This window comes from Carassius gibelio, chromosome B3 (genome assembly GCF_023724105.1).
Source record: "Carassius gibelio isolate Cgi1373 ecotype wild population from Czech Republic chromosome B3, carGib1.2-hapl.c, whole genome shotgun sequence".
Classification (NCBI taxonomy): domain Eukaryota; kingdom Metazoa; phylum Chordata; class Actinopteri; order Cypriniformes; family Cyprinidae; genus Carassius; species Carassius gibelio.
The window spans coordinates 10,543,884-10,559,276 of NC_068398.1; the positions used below are offsets into that span (position 1 = coordinate 10,543,884).

Consider the following 15,393-nt stretch of genomic DNA (forward strand, 5'->3'; position numbering starts at 1 on the left):
TCCCCCACTAACGGTGCATTCTCCCCTTTGATGGATGAGGCCAGGGGGTCTGTTGATTGCCAATGTAACCAGAGCTCGGGCGGGAGACTTTGGAGAGCCAGGCAGCTGAGAGAGAGATAGACAGAGGCATAATTTTAGCCCTCTTTTGAGATCCTTATTTGCACACAGAGTGAGACCAGGAGGTACAAAAGGTTGAAAAATTCAAGCATCAGACATACAGAGCTGCTCATGATGAATACTGGGTTGAGCTAAATATGTTGACAAAGGTTAATGATCAGAATGCACTTCTCTGACAAGGTGAAACTGTTGTATTGTCATCTAGACTATTGATCAAATGCATAAAGCCTCAGATAAATGACGACCTGTCTTGTAGTCTTTTATCTAGAGAAGTCTTCTTTCCTAAAATCTTGGCTTGTAACCAAAAAGGCTGCAGGTTCAAAACACATTACGGGGCTGGACTAACACCATGGTGCCCCTGAGCAAGGCACTTAACCTCGGGTTACTCCAGGAGGTCTGTTTCTTTAAAGAGGTGTTCATGCTGACAACGATTTCCAACAACAAAACAATCAGTAGTCATTCAGTTTATTCGTGAGTATTTGATCAGACTTTTAGACCATATAAACCATATTTTTAACCCTTTCCCTAAAAGCACCTGACAACATTTTGATACATTGTTTTTTTTTACATTGAATATCATTTTACTCAGAAAATGTAAGTGCATTATAGAAATGCATTACAAAAGTGCAATGGTTTGTGAAGAGTCCCTGATGGAGATGTAGAGTTTGTTTCTTCCTTGGAACATATTTTGAAAAATGTAGCATTACATCAATTGCTCAGCAGTGGATCATCTGCTGTGAATGGGTGCCATCAGAATGAGAGTTCACACAGTTGATAAAAACATCACAATAATCCAGTAATTTACACAATCCCAGTCTATCGATTATCATTTTATGAAGCGAAAAGCTCAGATCCATCATTAAGCGTTTTTAACTTTACACTGTTACTTCCCGCAAAAATTATTTTTTTGAGCCAATCAGACCAAAATCAACCAAAAAGAAATGTATTTACATTTTTTTAAGAAATTATTTTCCTAATGTTTAAACTGATTCATTTGGTGAGTTTCCACTGTATCTTGTTTTTGTACTGTATACCGTATCTTGTATATTGCTTGTTGTATTAAAAGAGCATCACTGAAAATCTTTTCAACATATCTTGGTAAGGGTTATTAGAATCTTACTTATGATGCTGTGAAGATACACAAGAAAAAAGGGAGGACTGTAATATATATATATATATATATATATATATATATATATATATATTTGTGGTTAGCATTTTTAAGACATAATGCAAGAACTCTAAGAGAAAGATTTAGGAGATATGGAATTTTTTGGAGCTGTCTTGTACTCCAGGCTATTTTCATATTATTACCATCTTTCTAGTTTCTGTAATCTAATGACACTCAGTGAGAAGATGCAAGGTTGCAACAGCATGACCTTTATGTCAGATGATCTGTTCAAGATGTCATGCAGAATACAAAGCAGTGAAAAATGCCCACTGCTTTTCTTTTCTTTTCTTTTTCTTTTTTCTTTTTTTTTTTTTTTTTGCATCAGTAATTACGTGAGTCTGCTGAACTCCACAATGTACATTTGTATCTGGTTGACATTCAAGGGGGGACATATTAGGCCAGCTGCTTCACTGCTTTATGTTGTTCTGTCAGTGTTTTGCATACTAGAATTGCAGAGATGTCAATGCTACATTTAACAGTTTAACAGTCCCAGGTGAAAACTGTATAGGACTAAGGATTTACCCATGAGGAACACCACTATTAAAAATCTGTAACAATTGCTCTGATCTGCAGTTTATTCATTTAGCAATGCAGTGTCAAGTCCCTGATGGATCTGATGGATCATGAACACTTTATATGTATTAAAGCAGAGTTTAATTCAGTAAATAAAGCCTTGACATGCAATCATCCACTGTTGGAGCTAAGAAGTAATAGTGCGACTGATGATACCGTGTCAACCAATGATCTATTTGAGGCATGTGCAAATTGCACTTTGAATCAAGTGGTGTGGGCACATAAAGTGAGTACTTAAAATATGAGCATGGTTTTGCACAGGTTTTGGGTGTTTGAGGTAGATATCATACAGTGCAGTTGTTATGAATGTACAAGTCAGGTGTGGTTTTTAACACAAACATTTTTGGCTGAGCTTTTATACAAATGGCTGTACCAGAATAATTAAATTGCAAAAGGCTTTAAGACATGTTTTAACCAACAGCCAATTATTTTGTTCCAGCTTTGAAGTAGCTTCCTCTTTTATTTTGTAGGTTTTTGAACGTCTTATTCATATATTGTGAAGGTATAGATCACATTCAAATTCTGTCACACTGCATGAGAGCTGGTAATTGATGGCACAATTTAGATTTGTTTTGTTTTTGTTTTGTTTTTTTTGTTTTTTTTTTGGGGGGGGGGGGGGTCAACTAGTGTTTCAAATAAAAGCACATTAATTTAATCAGAGTGCTTTTCTAATATCATGATTAATTTTGAACATGTGGAGTAGCTTTACTCTTCCTGACAGACTTTGAGAGCTTCACTGCCTTAATAGGATCTGATGGCAGTGCCATATATAATATTCTTCTAAATAAAAACTTTCACTTACCTATTTTCTGCTTCTATTTTTAAATCGATATTTGTGAGTGTGCACTATTAAGATGAAAGTACTCAGAACACCACAATTTTTGTAGGACCCTCATGCCATAAAATGCACACATACACACTTCCAACCCCCAACCACCAATTACCTACTACTTTTTGCTCTTTTGACAGATGTGAAGGAAAGACATTGAGTTTTGGAGCACAACCTGTGAGAACAGTGTAGTAAAATATGAGCATCTTGACAGCTTGTTGACAATCCAAATGAAATGCTAGAGCGGCTGGTTACACAGGACTCTCTGCAGTATTTCACCTCACGTTGTCATCCAACTGCTGGCAGCAGCATTAAATCTAACACACTTTTTTTTACTAGATAAACTTTTACTCATAACCCGAGCACAGTGTATGCATTCTGAATGTGGAATGACAGACTAGCTGAGAAAAAACAACTGAAATCCATTGTTTGTTTGTTTTTAAATCAACATAATACTGTTTAAATGAATGTGCTTCATTCCAGTCAGCTTTGATGTTATAGTTTGTACATGAACATGAATGCAGCTGACCCAATTTCATGAGATGTGTCTCAATGCCCAAAAAAAAAAAAAACAGCAATGATATATATATATATATATATATATATATATATATATATATATATATATATATATATATATATATATATATATATATATATATATAACAGCAATGATATATATATATATATATATATATATATATATATATATATATATATATATATATACAGTGGGGATCAAAAGTTTGGGCACCTTTGCAGAATCTGTGAAAATGCGAGTAATTTTCAAAAAATAAGAGAGATCATACTAAATGCATGTTATATTTTATTTAGTAATGAGGAAGATATTGTACATAAAAGATATTAACATTTAGTCCACAAGACAAAAAAACTGTATGATTTTGAGATACATCTTATCACACTGAGGACATTTGAGGGACTCAAACACAACTATTTAAAAAGATTCAAACGTTCACTGATGCTCCAGAAGGAAACAAGATTCATTAAGAGCTGGGGGGTGAAAACTTTTGAACACGATGAAGATGGCCAGATTTGTCTTATTTTGTTGAAATATAATTGTTTTCCATTTAGTTCTGCCCTTCGTAAGCAACAGAAGATACTTGTATGTTTCCCGGTACACAAATTAAGTACAATTCACCTTGATCTTCAAATTCCAAAAGTTTTCACCCCCCAGCTCTTCATGCATCTTGTTTCCTTCTGGAGCATCAGTGAACGTTTGAATCTTTTTAAATAGTTGTGTTTGAGTCCCTCAAATGTCCTCAGTGTGATCTCAAAATCATAAAGTCACTGCTGGAAAGGGTTCAAATATGCAAAGATCCTGGAAAACTGAAGAATCTGCAGGACCTTAAAGATTTTTCTGAAGAACGCTGCTCAGTTTAACTGTTCAGAACAAACAAGGGACTCATGCACAACCATCACAAAACAGAAAGACAGTCGAGGATCATCAGGTAACAGAACACAGTACTAAGAACCAAGGGTTCCCAAACTTTTGAGTAGGGTTATTTTAATAATTTCAGCAATTTTTTTGTCTTGTGGACTAAATGTTAATATCTTTTATGTACAATATCTTACTCAGGACAGTACTAAATAAAATATAACATGCATTTAGTATGATCTTCTTATTTTTTGAAAATTACTCATATTTTCACAGATTCTGCAAGGGGTGCCCAAACTTTCGAGCCCCACTGTATATATATATATATATATGACCGTGTCCCTTGTGAGCCGTGTGAGCACTGCATGAGCTGTTAGACTCACTGATGTCAAATTACTTGGCTAGACATACACTTGTCCCCAGTGTATGTCTAGCCACTGTCACTAGTTTCTTTTTTTTACATTGAAAGAAAAGAAAGCTGATAATATATTCATTGTACATTTACTTTCCATCTAGAACGTCTTTCTTTTCCTCACATCAATAACCACACTAACTTGTTCCAGAGAGAAACTGATCGGTAGCAAGTGAAAAGGAAACGAGGGGAAATGAATGTTAATTTTCCATTACTCATATTAATAGAATTAATGGTACACATCCATTCTATAACAAATATAGTAATTCTACTAAAGTATTCTAAACCACAAAATAACACAATCATGTATTTTTGACCTAATTTGTCAATAATACATATATTTCCATTCCCTGTATAAATTACTTCGTATGCAGTCATACAACATGTGGACTATTTTCAGAAAGTAATGGTACTTCAAAAAACACCATGGTATTGCAATGATGGATTTTCAGTATTTTATTTATTTATTCATTAATTCATTTGTTTGTTTGTTTCAGTTCCAATTAGCAAAGTCCCTTTAAGGTAATTCAGTTCTCTAAAATATTTCATAATATTTTATATTAATTCTTTTTGCTACCAGATGGTTTACTAAACCTTTGTGGCCTATAAAAATTAGTTTCACTAAAATAAATTATACAGTACATAGTCATAATTTGTTTCTGTCTACAAAGCTAACTTCAAATCTAATCATAAGTTCATGAGAAAAGTAAATTCAACATAAGTGTGTGCAGACATTTGATAGTTTAGAAGTCCAAACTTGTTATTTATTCGATGCGAGACTTTAAGAAATCTGGACGCTCCACATTTGAAGTCAACTGATGGTATGGCTGTGGACGGCGAGACTCGGCGGTAATTGTGAGCGCCGAAACAGCATCTTTAATCTCATCTCAATCTCAATGGAGAGCTGAAATAAATTGTTATCTACCCCTCTTCTCCCTCTCTCTCTTTCCTGTTTCACGCTCTGTGTCTCCTCTCTTTTTATTTTTGAGAAAGGGAATGGCTGGAGAAGTGTAATTATCAGCGCAGAAATCCATTCACTCCTCAGAGGTGGAGCAGGGCAGAGCGAAAGAGTGCATTACATAACTTTAATCACACCTGTGTCTCATGATTGATTATCCTTAAATACATTTCAGCTCCAGACAATGCAACAATAGCATAGGTTCACTGAGACATGCAGGCCTGCTCCTTAATTTTAAATTCAGATTGTTTCACAACATTACCACGACAATAAAACCTTCGGACTCTGTTTGATCAATGGCCATCGGAGACCTGATTGACTAGGTTACCATGTGTCCCAGGGAGACTGCAGAGAGTGTAATACTATGTATGCACCGGACGTAAGTGGTGTGACGCATCAAAACAAAATCATTTTCATTACAATCAATAAAGTAGTCTACACTGAAAGAGTCCAGTGCAGTGTGTCACATTTTCAGTTGATGGAAGCCTGGCTTCTATTTGTGACTCTCTGCAGGCTACTTTATTTTCTCTATCTGTCTTTAAAAAAAGATATGCATTTGTTATGTAATTTAATAACCTTGAGTCACTGAATCAAATTCAGTTCATGATGTTCCTGTTCTCTGACTTAACCGATATCATCAGTGCATATAACTTTTTCTGTCTATAAAGAAATGAAGTTGCAGCAATTTGTAATATATTATGGCTGAAAGGTCCTACATGGTTTCCAGCTTTATTCTGGTAACTCCCCTTGTGAAAAAGAAGTGTTCGTAAAAAACAAAAAACAAAAACATCTCTTAAGTGTACTTCAAGAGACTGTTACTTAACAACATAAGGACAATTTTGTAATAATGCCAAATTAAAAGTTCTACATTACATTACATTAATTAGGTTTTAATAGTCTTTTGTCTTTATTCCATATTATAAATCAAAACACATTTAAATAGCAAATTTCACCTTTATCGTTGCAAATGTGTAAAAACAAATATATTTAAAACCTGACATACAAGGTTATATAGAAATGGCATTAAAATATATTTTAACTTACTATAAACACTTGACAGTACATTCAGCAGTATATCTTAACCATATATCAAAGACAATAAAAGTAATCATGAAATGACATTGAAAAATTGACTTAAGTGGGTCAAAAAAGTTCAAATAAATGTCTTTCATTTAAATTTAAAACTTTATAAACTGTTTCTACTATTTAACCAGGATTGAGTGTTAAAAACATTATATTCGGTATACTATATGTGTGTGTGTGTGTTTAAATATAAGTTAAATATATATATATATATTTTTAAAGAGCATGCAAAATTCACTTTTACCTGTTGTTTGAACATAAATATTTGTTGGCAGTGTGTGTACACAACCACCCTATAATGAAAAACACCTGCCAGCTCTTTTATTTTTAATTCCCATAAATTGTTAAGGCCCCACCCACGACTGTTGATTGACACGGTCATATTTGTAGAGATCCTGCCCTGAGTGAGCCATTCACAATTCACCATGGTTATCTTCACGTTAGAGCATTTAAAAACAGCTTTCATGTAAGAAATATCTTCTTATTGAAGCTATAGATGTTTTCAGGCCCCCAAAACACTGTTTTGTAAATTAATACCCAAACATATGCAGTTTTTTAATTATTATTTTTTGATTAAAACGTTGTGGAATCACCCTAACTCCTTGTACCGAAGTGGTATTTTTATTTTATTTTTCTTCTGTGGAACGCAAAATAAGTAATGGACCAAAACAGCTGAATCCTTCTTCAGTGTAAATCAATGGTGTCCAAACAATACACTTACAGAGTCCTGCATTAAATGAACAAAAATAGAGCTTCTGGTATGTACATCCATCTAGGATGATCCGATCACTATTTGACGGCACTAATACAGCGGTCTATAACAATTGGTGATCTGCTCACTGAACCATTTAGATGTTCATTAAGCAGACCATCTTATCCAAAATGTGACGTGTGCCTTCAAACTAAATTAATTAGTATTAATTAAAGAACGGCAAAAAAATTCTGAAGAGCACAAAACTCCGGAGAACTTTCCTGACTTCAATATGCAGTACTTGAGTACATCCAAAGTTTCGGGTGAAATAACAATAAACACACTGCTGTAATACATTAGGAATCAACAGGGTGTTGACATCATGCATTTTGTCTCATGTACAACATGATGTATGTAGCCATGGAACCAGAGATCCGCCCCTTGGCACGCCGGTGTCCGTGTAGACACAGTGTAACGCTGTGAGAGAGCTGGATAAATGAGAGTCACCACTGGGTGCAGTCCCCTACAGCATGAATACGGTAATGAGACAAAGCCATGATTTATTCCCATGTGAATCTGAAGCACAGGCATTTGTACAGGTGAGTCCACCGTAAATGCGAGGCTGCAATGCTGAGACCTGTCAGCTGGTCTCCATCATCTCCTGCATGCCCTCGTATCTCACAGATGTGTCATGTCATTCGCTAATGGAAGCCCGGGGGCCCACAATAGCATACTACAGGCTTTTACAGCTCGCAATATGCTACCGGGGAAGTCAAGGTCACTTCAGCTTTATAGTGATTCACTTGTCATGTTCTTGTGTGTTGATTTGTGAACTGTGTGGAAAAAAACGGTTTGTGTATGTGTGTCTAAGACTGAGGTGTGTGGGAACGGTCACCTTTTGCTTTTCATGATGACTACCTAATTTTACACACGATTTTAAAGATTAAAAGGCTTTTTGTTTATCTCGACATCACTGATTCACAGTATCAGTGCAGTTACAGATTTCAAAGAAGCTAAACAGAGGAGACCACACACAAAATGGCTATCATGGTAATGTCAGCACTCCACTTAAAGTCTTCTCACCTGAGCTGGAGTCTTGATCTTGGGGTCACTGATGTCAAAATGTTATTGGATATGGTGTGTGTCGTCACTGGACACAACTCAACAGTTTAAATAGAGTCTAGGTCTGGATTAGTCCTATTTGATCTTCTATGGTTATAATCTGTCAAAATATATTAGTGTTTTTGATTAAATAAAGCCAAAATCCATTAGGGTACCATGAGGAAAACTGCCCTTTCAGAAAAAAATAATAAATAAATAAAACAGTCCACTTAATTGCATGGAAAATTCACTTATTTCAGACCATAAAAACTACTTGCAACACTATAGAACATAAAAAGTGTTTGATTATGACTTGGAGTGTTATTTAATATTACATTTGAAGTATATGTACAGTATATGTACAGTACTAAACTGAAACTTCATTATTACAAATGTGTAATTACACATATTCATGGCATACGTTTCAATAGAAATGATCATAAATTCATTCAGCAGTTCACATTTTCATTTAATTAAGTGTGTGCCTGAAACATGACATTCAGTTCACATTTTTTAAAATGATTTCCATAATAAATACAGTTTTTAAAAAAGTACGCTAAAAGTGTACTTCTTTTTCAAGAGGCTATAGTTCTGGTCTTGATGTTTCACAGTTATATTGTGTCAAAATACATGTATGTCTTTGATTTTATAGAACCAGTATCTACTGATGTGGGGCTGACGTGAGAATAACTGAACTCTATATGTATTCTAGCAAAGTCAACATCAAGGCTTTGATTCTCGGTGGAAAGCATGAACTGAAAAACATATATAAATTGAATGCAACGTAAAGCATCCTTCATCCTTGGATTAATTATTTGTTTATCATCTTTCAGGAGTAGTAGATACTTGATTTTCAGTGTAAAATATTCTCCATATTTCTGTTCTTAATGTGCCAGCTGAATTTTTAATATAATAATTAAAAAAGTCCTTCAGTCTGCAAGGAATGTGAATTAATTTAATAATTTAGAACCCGAATGAATGTATTTAGAAAGCTGGTCATTTAAAAACCTTGGCAGACACAGACAATTGTAGTACTTGAGGTTTTATTGTTATTTCAAAACAATGATTAACCCCGACCTAAAATGTACAAATGTGCAGTCAGGATTAGAAAATGTGTCCCGTTTGTTCTGTGCTTAAGGTGAATAAACATCCCCCAAGTTGTCATTGTCTCGGGCTTGCTTGTGATAGGATAAAGCGGCTCATATAGACTGGTTCAAATGTGACGTCTCTTGTGGGTTATTATGCAAAGTTTGCTAAAAGTTGGACATTTAGCGAAAGTATTTATGCGAGCACACATAACAGTTCCCAAGCGACTGTTTTGCAAGCCAGTCCACAATGGTCCTGAGGGGAGACAGACTCAACACTGTTCTCTGTTGAGCTGCTAACCATGGGACACTGTCTAATAATTGACTCAGCACAGAAGGAGGGGTGGCCCGGGCCACCCTGAGGCTTATAAGCTCACTGCTAACAAACACAGCCTGTCATCTCTTTCTTCAACGCATGTACGGTTAAAATGAGCAGTCCCCTAATGACGCACTCATGAACGCACTTATTATGTCACATTTGGGATTCTCTTTGGTCGGAGGGCTGCTGTGATCAGCAGAGACGGTTTAACTCGAGCAGATATGGGACAGAGCTGCAATGGAATGTCTGGCCCTCGTCCTGAATGCAAGGAGAGCTGTGGGGACAACTGTCACCGGGACGAGCCCTGTGTGGACCGCTGCTGTAACCTGTGCTGTCAGTTCTGTCTGGACGGCTGCTGTCTCATCTGCCCAGATGACTGCAGCTACACACTGTGTTTCACATGCACCACGATTGCTGACTCCTGCGCTGCCATCCTGACCACTGAGCAGCCCAGATCTACACTGAAACCAAGAGAAGGTAGGTGGAGTATTAAATGAGTAGTGCACACGTGTTAGGTCCACCATGAGTATATTAACTAGTACATTGCTGGGGCTCCAATGTTAGGCCTATTCCAGGCCATTAGTAACACTTTACATTATTTGCATTTACATTATTTATTTACATTATCACCTGTGTGTGAAGAAGAAATGCACTTTATTGTATTGAATGTGTACTTGAGCAAAAGTGACTACTCTTTTGTGTTACCAAAAGAGAGCGAGAGAGAGATGCCAAATAAATGTAGATCTCCATCAAAGAGTTGATTTTACAAAAGCACAACGAGTAACTATATATAAGACTTATTCCGATTTTTTCTTTCTTCTATTTCTTTGCCTATAGGTTCTCATTTGGAAGAAGGCCAGGTGATTTAGATCATCTGATCAATGAAATGTTAACTAATGGACTGGATGAAGACCTGATTCCTACTTCATGATGTACAGCAAGAAACTGAAAAACATGGAGGAAGTTCATTGAAAGTGCATTTGTAGATCATTTGCAACCTCTGTAATTTGTGTATACACTGTATTGTACACTACTGTATATATTTAAGTGCTAAATACAACTGATTATGTGAACTACACAAGTGTCATCTGTGAAATGTATCTAGAGGATCTATTTAAAAGTAAAACCCCTTGTGCAATCATGCAAAATAACAAAGGCTTTGCTTGACGTGGTATGCGCCAGAATGACTGGCTCTCAGAGGATAGGCAGGAAAAACTTGATTTGCACACCCTGTGGAACGCGCCGTCACAGAGGTACAGTATTTATATTTAGGAGTCCACCCAGGCGTGCGTCAGATCAGCCCTGTCAACATCACGAGAAAGACAACTTGGACACATTTGAAAGAACTTACAGAAATTGACTTTTTATGGTGACTTTTAAAAGGTGAAAAGAGGACAGGAGATACAAAAGAGGTAAACAAGATCATCTGAGAAGCAGAGGATGTCGTTTCTATGCTCTTTTCTCCTTTTGTGGCAGTGTAGTGATTGAGGATTTTAATTTCTTCTCAATTTCAAGAAAAAAAAAACAGAAGTGGGACTGAAGAAGAGAGGAATATTAAAGAAAAAAGAAGACTCTAAACGTCTGAAGGCGCTTGACAAAGGTACATTGAATTGGAATGGAAGTTATCTGGTCATTTGAGTAATCTGTGACATATCCATCGCCTGTAGCCTTGTCATTGGGTAAATTATTTGATTGGAACTGATTTTTTGGTGTGAAAAGTTTGGTTCAGTAAAAGCGTCCTCTGTTCTACTTCTTTAGGAGCTTTAAGCTGTGAGTCTGTAAGAGAAGAGATGACAATGAGGAACTCACTGTTTGTTTTGAATGGTTTTGCATTTCGCCCTTGAGCTCTGCTAAAAAAGGGTTGAGCCTAATACCAATGCATTCATCTCACAACTATGTTACTCGTTGCACCCATTTAAGTCATCATCATGCTAAAAAGCAATCGAGCACTGTCACATTTTTAGCTAATTTTTCAAAACAACATTCTGGCTTTTGCATTCTCCATGTCAACATGGTTCAGATAAAGCTTATGCGATCCATAGAACACTGATTTATTTCCATATCAGTTAATGACAATGAAAGGCTGTTCTCAGATACTGGAGCATAATTACAATCGACTGATTCTCCGCATCCGTGAGTGACGGCGTGACTGTTTCGTCCTCCCTCAGGCCTGCAGGAGACCAGCCATGGAGGAAGATTTCAAGAGACCACCGCCATCCTATGAAGACGTTATTACCGAGCAGCACACGAGCAACACTAGTCAGAGCCGCTCCGCAGATAACAAGCAGGGCTGCTGCTGCAGATGCTGCATTAGCACCAAGAACTGTCTGATGAGTCCGGAGTGCGGTCGAGCTCTTAACATCGCCAGCGTGGTTGCCATGTGTGGCATGTGTATCCGGATGTTTGTCTGTAAGTACTCAGAATGACTCATTTATATGTCTTTGCACTACCATTTAAAAGTTTGGGGGGGCAATTATTCAGCAAGGGGCACATTAAAATGATTAAAAGTGACAGCAATGACATTTCCAAATTATCTGGATAACATCGTTATTTTAAGGCATCCTTGTTACATATGTACTTACTATTATAATAATACATTATGCATAATTACTTGCAACCATAAGCTAAACCATAATCCTAACACTAACCATACAGTAAGTACATGTAGTTAACAATATTACTCATTTCTTAAATGTAGAATTAAACAAGGACACCTTAAAATAAAGCGTAACCGAGATTTGTTTTGAATTCTGTTTCATTCATTAAATAATCTTGTATAACATAATTCAAATAATCTTGCATATTAATAAAAAGAAAGGTTTCTTGAGCAGCAAATTAGCATTTTAGAATGATTTCTGAAAGATCATGTGATGACTAATGATGCTGAGAATATTACAACATATTTTTGCTGTAATTTTGATCAAACAAATGCGGTCTCAGTCAACAGAAAATGCTTTTTTATTTCAAATAATTCAATAAATACAAACCCCTTTTGCATGGTAAAAGCATTTACCTGAAGAGACAAGAAAGACAGTGGCTCCTCAAAATTAATCAAATAATAATATTTGAGTAAAAAAGTAAGTACAAAAAAATGTTAGATGAGTCAAATCGGTACAAATTCTAATTACAAGGTAAAAAAAACAAAAAAACAAAAACAAAGAAACTGTACTTTGGTGCTATCCTAATTAAAGTGACCTTCAAATTAATGTTTATCTATATACTGAAAAAATAAAATTAAATGTGAGTTAGTGAGCCATCTGTCTGAATATATGGTAAACTATTATACAGATAATAACAGGAGAACTTAGACTTTGAATAAATAGTATAATTAAATAGTATGCTTATGTCTATAGTGTAAGCTTGTGTGTGTGTGTGTGTGTGTGTGTGTGTGTGTGTGTGTGTGTGAATTTTTATTAGACTATAAGTCTATTTCAAAAGCCCACCACGTATATCTTGTTAACATAGCAAACAGAGCACTTCTGCTGTATTATTATTATACAGCTTCACTGTTATTTGAGATTACGTGAAGGTGACTTGTTGGAATTTGTCATGTACTTACTGTTTTTCTTCCTTTTTCAGAACGCAGTCTCCTTGTGGACCATTTATTCCAGATCTCTCATCCAGTGGTGGCCTTCTCAAATTAAAAAGGAAAGAAAGACATTTGCTCTGTTCCAAAACCTAGTGATCTCCAACATTTATGAGCTTTCCCCCATTACGAATCCCAAAGCTGTTCCAAATAGGATGCAGCACTGCATTTATCATTCACAGATAAGGTAATCCCAGAACGAACTGACTAAAATATCCATTTCAAAAAGGAAACGTCAATTGCAAAGTATAACTTATAAACACAAAGTATATTTAATTCAGTACTGACAAACATCATTGAAAAACACTGCCGTGTCATACAATCTAGTCTCTTATGTGATTTATGGGCCTCATTCATGAAAAAAGTAGCACAATAAATTCATAAATCTTTTGTGAAATCATTAAGTGTGGCATTTAATTAAATTGGCATGAGTGACCACTTAAGGTGCGGTCACATTTATCATTGTTAGATGAACTAGACAAGTCATTTCAATAGGGATCCAAGTTGTAAGGAGTTGTCTTGAGAGCAGAAGATTTCCCCAGGCAGATTTCAGTTCAAGTTGGTAACGCAAATTCATCATGTTTGACCAACGGAAAGCTGTTTTATTTTGAAAATTAATTCTGCATGAGCTGACAACAGGCAATGACAATTTTGTCTGCAAAATGTTGCTAATGTGACTGTACCTTCCTAGTATCTAATTCCATTTTGAAAGACAGTAGTGTTAATATATTTGTACTAATATGTTCTCTATAATCCAAGACACCTTTGTTTATGTAGAACTTTAGTACTAAACAGAAAAAAAAAAAACAGAATCAGTGATGCAAACTTCAAAAAACACGAGGCAATCCCAATTTTGCTGTAAAGCATCTCTAACAAGACACTCCAGAACCTAAAATAGTTGCAGTCATTTGGAAATGTTAATTAAGCTCATCATTTTTTTTTTCTTTCATAAATTGGAGCCAGTCATGTAATTGGATGTGGCATCCACCTTAATTATGCATCAGGCTATCAAAACTTTGCATTTATCATTAACATTTCTGCTAAGACTTCTTGTGAGACAATCTAATTTATAATACTTTATAATGTTTCAAATGATGTGCACTAGACAGACAAGCTAATAAATCACAATGCTTGATTATTTTCCGAATTGTGGTGGATTGTTTTGCTTTAAGACTATAAAATGTTAAACCTGTTGACTGCTAATGTGTAAATAAGGATCTGTCTTATTGCGGTACATAAACAAAACCCCTTACAGCATGGAGCATTTTACCTTTAGGAGTAAATATTCATCCAGCTAGCTCTGCACTCAAACATGTAAAATAATAAAGATATCTGACATTAGCAAATAATGATGAATATGGAGGCTTTATTTATTTTTTATAGCATTTGCAGCATAATCAGATGATAATTGTCTCACAGAGAGAAAAAGCTGTTTTTAATATTTTTTAATAATTGAGAGAGAATAATTTATGACGGCCATTTGGGATTAAGATGACATGGTTGCTGCACTGCAAATGTTTTATCGCCTAATTATACCCTGAATATTTGGTGTCTCAAGAATCAAAGGTCAAGCATTTCTCTGGGGCTTATAATTATTCCGGTTCTCTCTGACTGCTCTCGCTCACTGGCCCATTTTTCAACGTATGGGCGACAACACAAGATGTAATCAGTCTGAAGGATCCAAATACAGTGTTTTAGTCCATGTTCCAAATCACAAACATAATACTGGAATCAGAATCCATCAGAGTAATGAAGGTAATCCAATACCATAATCAAAACACACAGGCAGAGATTCAGTGAACAACGGAACAAATCACAGATACAAACCACTCCGAATGAAATACACATGAGTGCCTTGAACAAAAAGAGCAAAGAACAAAAAGAACAGATGGTTTTCTATATGCTGAACAAAGCAAGGCACATCTGTAGCAACACAATGGAGTGAAACACTAGCTTGTGCAGTGCTACTGACTGTAATATTTGTAGGATCAGAAACATTTTAAACACTCATTACATGACATGTTATGATAACGGGCAACAATGAAGCAGAGCAACCAATCTTTAAACACATA

The 15,393-nt window shown here is 35.6% G+C and overlaps 1 long non-coding RNA gene across 1 annotated transcript; it reads left to right on the top strand.

Annotated features, from left to right (window-relative positions):
• The first annotated feature begins 10,996 nt into the window (after positions 1-10,996).
• Positions 10,997-14,535, top strand: LOC127953284 (uncharacterized). The gene is made up of 4 exons (XR_008153132.1): positions 10,997-11,147; positions 11,251-11,335; positions 11,904-12,144; positions 13,315-14,535. It is a non-coding gene; the product is annotated as an uncharacterized LOC127953284 (long non-coding RNA).
• The last annotated feature ends 858 nt before the right edge of the window (positions 14,536-15,393 follow it).